The sequence below is a fragment of the Paroedura picta genome, chromosome 8 (assembly GCF_049243985.1).
Source record: "Paroedura picta isolate Pp20150507F chromosome 8, Ppicta_v3.0, whole genome shotgun sequence".
Classification (NCBI taxonomy): domain Eukaryota; kingdom Metazoa; phylum Chordata; class Lepidosauria; order Squamata; family Gekkonidae; genus Paroedura; species Paroedura picta.
Window position 1 is genome coordinate 67,577,288 of NC_135376.1, and position 14,492 is coordinate 67,591,779.

Here is a 14,492-nt window from a genome sequence, read left to right on the forward strand (position 1 = left end):
CTCTGGCATCAACCAGATCCCAGGCCATCATGGCTATGGATCGGTGGAATGGGCACTCTGAAAAGGACCCCCCTCCATGGGGATCTTCAAGAGGTGCTGCAAGGGCTGCCTGTTTGGAGGAGTTTGAATGGCTAGCATCTATTTATGTGGAGGGTAGATTTGAGGTCTGCTATTTTGCTTTGAACTGAATTTTTAAAACTATTATTATAGATCTCTTTGAACCATGAGGAAAGGTTAAATATAGGTGCTTAAATAAATAACCCCCCAATTAAAGTTCTTATATTCTGTATTATTTTGGTTTTATAAGTTGATGACATTCTAAAGTTTTGTTCACTTTAAGTGCAGTCCTTTCTTTTACACCTTTCTATTGATGCCATGGGTGTAACTTTAAATCAGCTTATACTATGAGTGGATCTAGGTCACACCAAAAAGTGTGGTAAAAATTGAATTTGGGGCTGGGTTTACGATTTAAACCAATATCCTTGAGGAATATGAGAATAAAGCCTTTAGATTTCACAAATCCCCAGGCTTAGTAAGCAGGGAAGTTTTGTTTTGAGACAATATTGCGATATTGTTCAATATCAGCTTATTAATATCACTTGGGCAGTTATTCTTTTTAAAAAATAATCATTCACTTTTATTTGAGTGTTAAACAGATTCACCCATATTCACAGTTGCCTAACACAAAGAACATTTTTTTTTGTACAGCTAACAGGCCTTTGTCTTTTCTTCTCAATTCAATCATATACATTCTTAGTGAGGTAAACTTTGTTCACAACACCGTTCTTTTTGGTACAGACCCTGACTCCCAGGCACAGAGAAGCAGAGGCACTCACTAACTTACTAAGAAAGGGTCTGTTAACTGACTCCAACTGACACCAACTGACAAACCACAACAGAGTTTTATTGACATGCACTATTCCTTGCTCCAGTATGTAGAATGCCTATATGCAATTATGCAAAAAACTCAACAAAAAGTAGGGTATTAAAAATTAAACCAATAAATAAAGAACAGAAACTGTTTAGTGCATGGAATTAGTTTTTTGTTGTCCAGAAAAACAGATAAAGGTATGTGCTAATTTGGTTGTACACTGTTGTATGGTCAGGAGATCCCGGGGCCTTCCTGGGTGCTGAATCTCTTAAAGCAAGCAACAGTTTACACAATTCCCTCCCCTCCTTTGGTCCCACAGCCTGCTTTCATTTGTTTAACAAACCTTTGCCTCCTCCTTACACAGCCCACTGTCTGGTCACGAGACTGGGAACGTCCTAGTTTCTGAACTGCAAAGGTAACATTGTTTCACAGTTGTTTTTCACCTGCATGTAACAGATTTCTGTGATCCCTTCCCCCATTACCTAGCCTTTTTTGTCTTTCAGCCTTTCTATCAGCTGATATTTACCAAGATCCTTTTCTTCCCATTATTACAGTATCCTCTTCTTCCTCAGGCATCATGGGACATGCACAAAATCCCTAATCCTCTTCTAGATAACAATCTCTGAGGAAAGGGGGGCAATAACTGTCCTTAAGCTTCTTCCCCTATTAACCCATATGAAATTGGGGGGGGGGGGAATTCATCGTATCATTTTGAATCTTCTTAGTGCTATAAATAAGTGTAAAGGCCATTTATCCCTTCATGCAATGACATTTTTATAGGCTATATGTACAGAAGTCATCTTTGTTCAGCTTGTGCATTCTCAGTAACGGAAACATACCATCGCGTCTTTTCTCACAGTACTTCAAATACAACTTAGCTAACTACACTGTGACAGGAATATGTATCCCAGAGTTAATTGTATTAAAAACGTGCTGCCTTAAAGCTCCTAATAAGCTGATATCAGCAGGCTCAGCCAAACCCCAGGAGACAATTCCAATCTACAGAAGTCTCCCTTGAAGAATTGCGTGCAGAATCCTCAGAAAGCTGTGAACAGCAGGTAAGCTGTGGAGATGATGAGGCAGGTTGCCACACAAACTAATTATCACAGTGTTGTTGACAAATATTAGAAAAGGCTCTCCATACTGTGCAAGAGTGGGAATCCTGGTTTCCTCCCGAGCTCTTATCTGCAAAGCAATGTAAGAATTGTTAAGACACGCCTCTTTTACAAGTGTGATACCTCAGTCTACAGAAGAATATTTCATAAGTTTTTATAGCTAAATATTCATAATGGTAGGGATTGCACTACATGGCCAAAAAACCCCACATCTCTAATTCCATATAAAGGTTTTTCTATGAACACAGCTTCACAATACAGAGAAGAAGCTGTTCACACATTGCTTGACTTACCTGTGGTGACACTAATGTTAATTTCTAAGCAAAAAAGAAGAGCAACCAGTGAAATATTGTTACTTGCATTCAAAGAATTTTTTATCTTAAAAATTGCACATTGACTATGAAACGAAGCTCTTTATCTAGGCCCAGTTCAATGTGCCAACACAGTGCAAGGAGAAAATTAAAGATTCCTTTATTTTTTTCTACCTTTGATAGCACAGCTGAGCCAGAGGAATTTCTCGAATTCTCATTTTCCTCACTTGTGTGTTCCTGGGGGGGGGGTTGGGGGGGGAGGTGCTGTTCTGCCTGTGTTTTGCTCACTCTAGTGGTCAATTTGATATTACATCAGTTTATGGCCAGCATAAAAAACTGCAGGGCTTTGGCAGTGTGGTGCAATGGTTCAGAGTGATGGACTCTAATTTGGAGAGCAAGGTTTGATTCCGCACTCCTCCATAAGAAGCCTTCTGAGTGACCTTGGGCTAATCATGGTTCTCTCAGAATTCTCTCAGCCACACCTACCTCACAGAGTCTCTATTGTGGTGAGAGAAAGGGTAGACAATTGTAAGCTGCTTTGAGACTTCTTAAGGTAGATAAAAGCAGGGTACAAAAATGAACTGTTCTTCTCAATACCACCTCCCCCTTGAAGTCTGAAGTGATATAGCCCAGATCCAGACTGGCTTCCTAACTGAGAATCTTTCTTCCAAAGCTGGCATAACCAGAAAAAACAAAGTAAAAAACCCCAGAACAAAACAGGATCTTGTTTTAAACTAAATTAAACTAAATAATGAATATTTCATTAAAAAATAAAAGTTGTACTTAGTGTAGTGTTTATGAATGGTGGCTTCTAGTCTGGTGAGCCAGGTTTGATTCCTCGCTCCTCCACATGCAGCCGGCTGGGTGACCTTGTGCTCATCACAGCATTGACAGAGCTGTTCTGACCAAGCAGCAATCACCTACCTCACAGGGTGGCTGTTGTGGAGAAAGGAAAGGTAATTGTATGCCGCTTTGAGACTCCTTCTGGTAGAGAAAAGCAGCAAATAAAAACCAATACTTCTGTTTCATCATCGTCATCATCACAGAATGCTTTTCTGCGAGAAGCTGCAGCTACAGCCAGAGAACAGAAGAGGGTGCTCTCAGATCAACAGTTTCATTTTACACGGTCATTTGGTATAGGGCAGCTTTGAAGAATGTCTCCTTGTGATGTATTGGATTTAATAAAATGCTTTCTATTATTCTATGGAACATTTCAAGTCCACGGCTTACAATGTGCGGGAAAGATTCAATCTGACTTGATTAGATCTACTCTGCAATTGCTACCAGAAAGTCCTTTGAAAACCACTAGTTTGTTTGAGCCACTGCTTTGGCACTTTTAAGTGCAGGAACAGAATGTCAGTGTTGAAAGCCAAAGGGGTTCTATCTTTCTGGCCTTCTCACAGCGATTAATGTGTGTGCAAGCATAGCATTTGTTCATAACAATGCCCGCTCATCTGTATAAGAAAAGGATACATATCTTGCATTTTATCAAAAGACATCTTCAGTCATTCATATCTGTGAGAAGCTTGTATGTCACCCGTGCAAGATCTGTCTGTACTTAATTAATTTAATTGTGAAGAACAACAACACAAATAGAATGAATACACAACAAAATTAATTAAGTTGATCTGATATATTATCTGATGTTGCCCGCCCTGAGTCAACTAGAGAAGGGCAGGCTATATAAATAAACTTCAGTGCCAAAAGAGCTGCACCAGGTTTGGCATATGAATGTTCTTTTTTTAAGTGTTTTTCAAATTAGGGCTCTTTGCTTCCATTTTGAGCTATCGATTTGCAGTGTGTTCTGGCGCTTCTGTGTTCTGTTGGGCAGACTAGAGAATAGGATTGTCCACTCTAGGTGAAACACATGGAAATTTCAGGGGTGGAGCCTGAAGAGGGTGGAGTTTGGTGAAGGAGGGACTTCAGTCTGCCTTCCAAGGCAGCCATCCTCCCAGGTGAACTAATCTCTGTGGTCTGGAGGCCAGTTGGAAACTTCTCCAGAGGACCAGACTCAGAATCAGCAAGTCTCTCCTCTTGCAATACCACAAAATCAGTATGGGCAGGACTCACTCTGCTCACACCGTTCCTCAACAACAAGCAGCAGTATTGACTCAGCCATCACTTCCTTCTGCACTGCCACAAATCAGCGAGGGGACCCTGTAGAAATTCCCACCTGAAACTGGAAAGGGAACAGAATCATTTTAACAGCAGAGACTGGCAGCTATAAGAAAGAAGAGATTTTAATGACTTCAATGTTTTAAATGTTTACTGTTAAATGTTATTAGTTTTTAATGTCTACTGTTACTTGGAATTCTTGTAAACTCTCCCAAGACAGTTGCCCAAGATGGGTGGTTAAAAGTTGAATACATAAATAAATACATCACTGCTGCACGCCTGAGCCAAGCAATTCTGGCCAGGTGAGGCTGCCACAGCTGGTCATCAGTTGGCTCTTCAGGGTAATGGCTCACTGGAAACTTTCCCAGCAAGTGAAATGACTTCTTGGATGGCAGGTGCTGCAACATCATCACTATATGTTTATCCTTCCTTAATGTCTCTGGCTTCTTCCTTTTGTGGATACTTTATTTAAAACAAGGGTGGCCAAATTCCCAGCCTCTACTTGCCATCTATTTCCGTTCCTCTGTCTCTTACCGGAATGAATCCTGGTGTGCACTTTTGTTCTCAACCCTGTGGTGGCCTGCTATGTATGTGCTGGCCTGGGAGCCTCTGCCACTATAGAGACTTATGGTTGCAACATGTGGAAGAGGAGTTGTAGAAGACTAGGTTTTTATTCCTTGATTTTCACTCTCCGAAGTAGTCTCAAATCACTTACTCTTCCCCTCCCCACAACAGACACCCTGTGAGGTAGGTGGTCCTGAGAGAGCTCTGACAGAACTGCTCCATGAGAACAGCTCTTACAGGACTGTGACTAGCCCAAGGTCATCCAGCTGACTGCAGGCAATTAGTGCTAATTCCTGGAGCAGAGTCTTTGCAAGAGCAAGAATAACAAGCTGATAGGGAAGTAAACGACTTGCACCTGTAGGATGGGGAACTCAGCAGTAAGAAACCACACCTGGGCTGTGGGGAATGAGTCAGCTAATGGGAAGATACTGAGCAAGGCTTAGTGTGGAAGCAGGTCCATGTTTATCATCACAGCTAGAGACCCAGGCTTTGCACTGGATCCAAGTCCTGGAACTGCTTTTTCTCTGACTCCTGGACTTCACCTTTGGTTCACCTGGCTTTGGACTGGTTTGTAGACTTTTCTGTTGTCTTGTTAGTTGTCATTGTGTATCCTGGAAACCCTGGGTAGAGTCAGCGTGCCAGGCTTGCCTTGAGTGCAACTGAAGCCATGTTGTTCTTTGCAGTGTCCTTTGTAGGGTCTTGTTGGTATGGATGACAAAGTGTTCTGTGACAGATGTTGCAGATGTTAATGCTTTGGGTTGGTTTCCCCCCAGAAAGTCTTTGCATAGGGCCTTTTGTCTTTCATGAGTATCGCATGGCCCTCCTGTTATACTTTTTTTCTGTCCCAAAGCTTGTGTAAGTAAGTTCATCCAGTTCATGAATTTGGCTCTTAATTTTATTTCATTCTTTTAAAACCCACACATTCTGAAGTCATTGTGGAATGGCCCGTGTTTCTTCTTCCTCTTTACCAGCTGTTCTTTTGCAGCTGCTGTGTACTATAATCACCCTGATCTTCTTTATTTAGTAAAGTCAGACTCCTCCCTGGAGATTGCAGACTTGCTGCAGAATTCCAGAAGAATGAATTAAGAATGGCTAGGAACAAACAAAAACCCTATTCAGATGATGAACAGTAGACCTCACTAGGCTGAGCAGATGGGGCCAAATTGAATCTGTAAGTGTAATTTGGCCTCATTATCCAATTTGTGAAGTTTCACAGCTCTCCACCTGAATTGCAAACATTCTGATTTCAAGAATATTCAATTGGTTACATGGCACAAACTCCACAGAGAGATGGAAAGAACAGATAACATGCTATGAGCCATAAATGAATTAAAGATTCCCCTGAGCTCTGGGGATGAGCCTGCACACTATGTCTCTGGAAGAGTCTTTGCTTTGATCACTCTTCCCTTACTCTGCATGGTGCAGAGATGAAGTAGACCCACCTGCCTTCGAAAGACACTGCTTGTTTTTTCTGTGTCTGAGTCCTTGCTCTGGATTTGATTCCTCCTAATCTGGAAGCACACCTTGGTGACATATAGGGGCACACAGGAAGTATACTTTACCCAATGGTGCATAATTTGCTTAATCTCTGCTTGAACATACTGTACTCTAGTTTAGTGCTTAGTCTTTCTGCAGCGTGGAAGTGGTAGAATGGACTGTACCACCACAGGTTGTGGGTGCTGTTCTTGGATTACATCCCAATTAAACTCCTTCTGCAAACAAAGTATAAGCACATCAAGGACAAAAGGTCTAGGCCAGGCCACTTTTGCTAGCTTTTCTTCCTGGAGGGAAACTTATATGCATAGGAATATTTGAAAGTGTGATTCTCCATCTGGAGCCTTAAGTGGTGTGCAGTCCAAGGTTTTACTTCCTTTCCCCTTCATTGTGTCGTATATATAGGTTGGGCCAAAGGGTGAGAGGAAAGGGCACCTAGAATTTTATCTTGGGGTAAATTAGCATGTTGGTTACTTTAAATATATATGTATGTCCTGCTTTTCAGTTATAACACCTAAGGCAGCAAATAACAATGCAAACGGGTCAGAAAAAGGGGCCATAGCAGTCATGTAAAAAGTGCATGGAGTTACAAAACAACACAATAAACATTCATTCAAAAGCTTTTAAGTCAGTGGGGATGTTGGTAAATACATGTTGGCAGAGTATCACCTGTTCATATTACAATTAGTAATGGTCCAATCCAGAAAAAAGACCCTTGAAGCAACCTCTTAAAAACTGGGTTGGATCCTATGATACTTTTTCCTATGCCTGTCTTCAACAAAGGCTCCCTCCAATGGAGAAGTGTCTCTTTATTGAAGGAAGTATTTCTCTGTTGAAAGAAGAACAAAGTTTGTGTTCATTGGCCAAAATGTTGTATTAAAGGCATAAGCTTCCATGTGAAGAAGTGTGCTTGCACACAAAAGCTTGTACTTTGAATAAAACTTTGTTGGTCTTAAAAGGACCACCAGACTCCAATTTTGTTCTGATGCTTCAGACCAACATGGCTACTTATCTGAATCTGTTAAAAGGAGATTTAGTGGGAGTCTATCTTCTACTCATGTACACCAATAGCAAAAGAAAGCTCTACAGCTGTGTGCAGCACATGTGAAAATGATTAGAACAGCCATGATCTTATTACTATGAAAGGAGAAGACTACAGAAGAGCTAGGCTCTCTGGCAAGTCTAATGGTGGACTTGGGGTCAACTAGTGATTGGGAAAGCTCACAACTGTTGTATATCTACTTACCTGAATTTCTGCCTGTTGAATTTTTAGCTAGTACAAGCAATTGTCCTGTTTATGGAAATGTTCTAGCAGCCCAGTCCAGGCCCCTCCCAATGATTAAATGAATTCAGCAAGAGGGATATTTGTCCTCTAACCCAGTTCTACATGAAATTGTTTGCTTACTCAGTTCTTTTGACTGGGAGCCAGGACTGGTGGATATCCATCAGTAGGTCTGCTCCACAAAGGATTGTATTACCCTGAAGGAATTATCATTTTGACATGATGCTCCTCTCTGTTGTCTTCTCAGTGCCCAGGGAGTTCTGAGGGTTGTTAACACCTATGAGAAAGTTCAGGAGAATGAGCAGTGAAGAACACATGTTACCCAAACTGGAGATGGTGCAGAAAGAGAGTGGAGTAAAAACTAAAGAAGCAGGAAAAGCACATTGAACTGTCTAGGGTCAAGAACTGTAGTTTATTTATTTATGTTCCAGCTGTTTTATTATGTTTCCCTGGCAGGCTTCCCACAGTTTGGAGAATTTAGGGGAGAAGGTTGACAGAATGATGGGGCAATGGGGACTTTAGCCGTATTGATATATACCAATGTAGTTGGGTACAGTCGCTGGTTAATGGAGCATGCATTTTTCAAATGACATCTTTACAGAAGTGGGTAATATTTCCCCCAGAATTTGAATGGTTGGGTTGGGATTAGAGATGTTTCAACTGTAGAAGGAAAAAAGAATGTGAGAAATGTCAAAGGGGGAACAAGGGCAAGTAATGAAAGCAACTCACTTTTACGATCTGGCCGAAGTAGCAATATGATAAAATTGCCAACAAGAAAACCTTATGCCAAGTGAACTGTCTTGCCAAAGCCTTGAAATTGGAACACAGTACTAAGCCACGCAAAACACCAGCAGAAGCAGGACTATCTTTGCTAATCTATTTATGGATAATATTTATGTACATTCAGAACTATATCCTAGCTAACTGCTGTCAGATTTCATATTGTTGCAAAATTGGTGCTCAGGTACTTCAAATGGATCTATCAAAAGTCAGGACCTATAACAAAAGAATGCCAATGTATGTCTGGTTTAATGAACCAGAATGTCTGGCTGATGAGAATTCATTGTCAAAAGATGAAGTAGCATTTATTCTATGAGGCCAAAGGCCATTAACAATTAAAACTTGCAAGAAAAGAAACATAAAATGAAAAAAAAATGATTAACAGTAGATCAAACCACGCCAAAACAGCTAAATAAGGTGTCCGGATAGCTGTTTTGTTCAAAATCCCTGTGTATGTTTGAAGGAACAGCAATTTGGAATGGACTGAGACAGAAGCACATATAGTAAAAACAGCAGTGAATTGGCTGAAGCCCTTTGGGATGCATAATCTTGCTGGGGATCTGATATGGAGCTGTGGATTTGCTGTAGAATTTATAGACTAGTATCAAAGCCCATTTTAAAAATGGGCTTTGAAAGCGGCGGCAGGCAGGAGGGCGTGAGAGGGTGGCCACGTCTCCCTTTGGCCCACAAAGCAGGCTGAAGGGAGTGGAAAGCCCCCCCCTGCCAGTGGCGACAGGGATTTGCAGCCCGCAGGGAGGCTGCAAACTCCCCCCCCCCGGCTCCCTCCCAGCAGAAGTGTACCTGTGGGCCGCGAAGCCCTGTTGCTGCCTCTCTCCTTGTGGGCTACAATGGAGGCTGCAGGCAAGTAGAGAGGGTGGGAGCTGGAGCGGAGGGCCAATTAGGGTGGACCTGCATGAACAGGGCCCTGGACAGTCTCCTCCCAGGAGGCTGTTTCCCAAATATATAAGGGAGCGAAATAGTGTTAAGGATATAGATATAGATGATATGCTGAATGATTTGGAAGACCATTTTCATTCTTCCTTTGGCATTCTCCCCCCCCCCCCAGCCCCCTCTAAGTGCATTTTAACACACTTTAGGCCATTTGAAGCCACCAGCACAAATGCTGGAATTTATTCATGGAAATCACATGTGGGTAGGGCTTCCTATAGAATATCTCACCACTTGGAAAATTGAATAATAATGCCAATGGGCTGTTTTGTTTGACTGTTTTAGTCTCACCCATTTCCCATGAGCGTACTTTGGGAGGTTTACAGGTTAAAACCGTATGACATCATAAATTAGGTCCAATCAAAACATATTCATCTGGATCCTGCTACGGAGTGTAGATGCATGGCAGCAGGCTTCCTCACATTCATCTCTAACTTGATGAAGAAGGAACAGCAAACTACAGAGATCTCTGATGGGGTATAACTTTGAAATAAGTCAGAAAATTAGGGGCCATGCCAGTTAGTGGTAAAGACACCCTGGTTGTAGTAGATAGAATGTCAGAGCTCCACTTTGCCTTGAAAATTTGGTGGGTGACCTTGGGCAAGGGTCAAAAAACATTATGGCATCCACAGGCCCAGCCGGACACCATTTTAGAATACAGCTTGGCTGGCTGTCCATTCATCCCCCCCCCTCCGGCCAAATGCCAGGAGGCACCTGCCAACTGTACCCTTACAGCATTTTTAAATGGTTGATTTGCACTCTAAAATGGCATTGGCACACACAGAGCAGACCTGTAGATACTGTATTGCCTAGCTTGGCCTTCACTTTCAGTTTAACTTGCTATACAGGTGACTGTTGTGAGGAGGGGAGAATCTTGCTGTAAGGGAAGTGGGGCGCGGAATCCATTGTGGTGCCAAACTCCCACCTGGGGCCAGCCCTCTTCCTCCTCTCCTCCCTTACTGGTGGCAGCTTGGTTGGGTTCTGGGGCAGGTAGAGCCCTGAGCTGGAACCTGCCAGGATCACCTCAGAGAGGAGGAGAGCCCCACAGCCGTCATGGTGAAAGTGGGAGGCAGACAGTCTGGTTGACTGCCTTTTTCCTATTGGGTAGATATGTGCTACTCAGGGCCAATCACCTCCAGTTTTAATCAATGCTTCATCAGGACCACAAACCACAAATTATTAGGCATAAAGATTATTTATCATATGGCATGTGTGTAGTTTAGCAAGGAAATCTTAGGATTGTCTAGTAGCTAGGCAAGAGATGGTCAAAGGTGATTTGCCATTGCTTGCCTTGTGTCATGACTCTAGTGTTCCTTGGAGGTCTCCCATCCAAATACTAGCCATGGTCAACCCTGCTTATGGTGCTTAGCTAATGAGATCTGACTAGATCAAGCTATCCAGTTCAGGGCATGGAAACTTACTGCCCATAATGTAGTCTATGATATGCCCCAAAGATTCACACCTATAGTCTATCCTGAATTTTCTTCCCCAATGCACCATACCCTACGAAGAATACCAAAGGGGCAATTCCCCAGATTCCTTTTTTATTGCTTTTTAATTCCTTCTGTGCACAAATGCATAGGTCATGATAGTGAGGGAACCGTTCTATACATTTAACTGGCTCTGAAATGCTTCCTAAACTGGCCTTATTACAAGTGGAAGAGATCTTAGTTTAACTTTCAAGATAAAATTATGTCTCCCTTCCTTCCCCTCTATGTTAGAATTATTTATAGCCAGTTTGGTGTAGTGGTTAGGAGTGCAGACTTCTAATCTGGCATGCTGGGTTCGATTCTGCGCTCCCCCACATGCAGCCAGCTGGGTGACCTTGGGCTCTCCACAGCACTGATAAAAGTGTTCTGACTGAGCAGTGATATCAGGGCTGTCTCAATCTCACCCACCTCACAGGGTGTCTGTTGTGGGGAGAGGAAAGGGAAGGCGACTGTAAGCTGCTTTGAGCCTCCTTCAGGTAGGGAAAACCGGCATATAAGAACCAACTCTTCTTTTCCCATAAGAACCTGTTGCATATCCTCCTTCTATGTTAAAAATGTCTCTGTGAATGGTAACTTACTCCTGAAAGAATGCTGGACATTTCTTTAGCCCTGACAAAGCATGTAGCATTCTGGTTAGCTATGCATGTATAACTGACATAAAAACATTAGTTTCCAGCGTCTTGGAGAAGCACACGCTAAGCTGCTTGAGCCAGCTATAGCCCAAACCACTCCACCCTTAAATGGGCTCAGGCTAGCAGATTTATCATGAACGCGACACTTCATATTAACTCCTTGGGAACTAGCTTACGGGATTTCCAACAGCTAAGCAATAAAGCGGTGACATTTGGAGCAGAGCTGGGACACCCCAAACAGCCGACTTTATCCAGCTACGAGGGTATGCTTCAAAAACATGGCTCCCAAGGCACTGTGTCACACGGAGCATGTGGAGGCTCAATACATTCTCTGATGTTTCTGAGCTTAAGAGCAAATATTTAATTACAGATTGGGTTTTTTTTTTTAAAATAATGTTATTTATAGTTCTGCAACTGAGCCTGAACTGATCTGACAGACCAGCAGTCCAGCTTTTCACATTGCAGACTGATCAGTTGCTCTGAACGACACATAACCAGAGGGAGAAAGCAATCAATATTATATAATCCATCGTCTCATTATCTGGCAGCGATCCATCGGTAGGAAAGCCACCGCCGTCATTTTGTAGCAATGCTGTATTGTACCATAATGGAAGGAAATTGCTTTTACCGCCTTTGATGTTCATTAATGCCTAACAGTTTTGAGCAGTTCCGTTCCTCTAGCAGGGATGTGACACAGCTGAATAAATGACAGACTCAATACCGGCTGACAGCAGGGCTGACATATGGGGAGTCAACAGCACATGAAGCGGTAATCACATTATCTCTGGGCTCCTTACAGAAGGTTGCAGCTCCCACCTTCTAGAGCAGGATGTCCAGGGCACAGAAAAAATCAACAGATACCAAACAGGCTTTCTTAGACACGCAGACTCCTGCAGTGAACAGGGATTCTACGCTTAAAGAATTGTGTGCTTTATTATTTGAAACATGTGTTACATTATATCCGCCTTTTCCTCCAAGCATCTCAGGACAGCATACCTTGCTCTCCCTTCCCCAATTTTATATACACAACAAGCCCCCAAGAAAGGCTGGGATAAGAGTGACTGACCTTACCCAGAAAACTTCATAATGAAGTGGGGATTTAAGCCTGGTCATCTCTATCGTAGTCTGATATTCTATCTTCAGCACAACGTAGGTGGAAGGTAGCTTTTTGATCTAAATATCATGAGTTGTAGCAATATCCCATATGATGTCCTATGTAGTCTAATTTTCAGACCATATGTTTTGAACCTTCACCCCTGTGCATGCCATATATAATATATATTTTGAGAATATTTTATTTGTGATACCTTGACCTTTGTCACATTATCCACAGCTACCTGTATACTGCTGTCAGTGGGCAAGTGTTAGCAGATATGATTAATAGTGTTCCTTGTGTTACTAAGAAGTTTAGCAAGCATATACAAAATTCAGCATATGCCTGGTCTACACAAGCATCAGAATGAGATAGTAAAGTGGGCTGTAGCTCTTCACAGAACAGATAAAAATCAATGTTTGTAAAGTTCCCATGTTTTTAAAAAATCTCAGTATAACTGTACCCTGACTTGAATGGGCCAAGGTAGCCCGATCTTGTGTCAGACCTCCTTGGCTATGCATGGACGGCCCTGCTTAATAGTTGGATGGGAAGTCACCCAGGAATTCTATGCATAGGCAGGCATAGCAAACTACTACTATTTCTGGTCTTGAAAACTCTGTGGGGTTGCCACGCGTTGGCTGTGCCTTGGTGGTATTGTACACAGGTTAGACTAGAACACAGCTTTTATTCATTTATTTTTTTATACAAAACTTATACTTCATACTACAAAATCACTACAGTTTGGTTAGGAGCACGGACTTCTAATCTGGCATGCCAGGTTTGAATCTGCGCTCCCCCACATGCAACCAGCTGGGTGACCTTGGGCTTGCCACAGCACGAATAAAGCTGTTCTGACCAAGCAGTGATATCAGGGCTCTCTCAGCCTCACCCACCTCACAGGGTGTCTGTTGTGGGGAGAGGAAAGAGAAGGCGAGTGTAAGCCGCTTTGAGCTTCCTTTGGGTAGAGAAAAGTGGCATATAAGAACCAACACTACTACTACGTCTTCGTCGATGGCGTTACTTGCAGTCCCCCCCCCAGCAGCATTTAAAAATGGCACTGCCCCTCTATGTGGGTCATTCTACCACCTGTGCATGTGTAGACTGGGCTGAATCTGCACAGAGCTTTTATTCCAATCCCAGGTCGATTAAATCCCTGCCATCTACACTGAATGTGATTTCCATTTTGATTTGGGGTGATTTAAATTTTTCATCTGCAACAAGCATGATTGATCCGGAGTGACCCTACCTTTCCCCCATGAAATCCTGAAGTGGATATAAAACATGATATTTGAAAAATCTGCATGAGTAAAGGTGCATCTCTCTGCTTTTCCCCAAACTAACTTGCTGCCTCTAGCCTCCAATGCTGTAGAAAAGCCCTGATTGGCCAGGGCATCAGTTCAAAGGCTTCTTCGTCCTCAGGTTGCAAGGGTACCCTTAAAGGGGAAGTCCTAACTTCTCTCAGCAGAGATTTTCCACTTGGATTAATTCCTCCTCCTCTGCTGTCTCCAATCCTCCCCCTGCCATTCAAGAAAAAGAAAGAGGCTCCTGCTGTGCTTGGCTCCCCCCTCCCCTTCTGAGCTTCCCTAATCATGTGCAGAACACTTTTCTGTTTCAATGTGGGGGGGGGGATAGAGGAAGATCTGAGTTCAAATCGGTCTGAATTCAGCAGGATCCACAACAGAATAAGCAAAGTGCAAATTCAGCCCTAGTCTACATTAGGGTTGTGTGCAGCAGTGTCCAAAGCGGCTGTTTCGGGCCGACACATCCAGCACTGTGCTGCGGGGGGGGGGGGGGAGG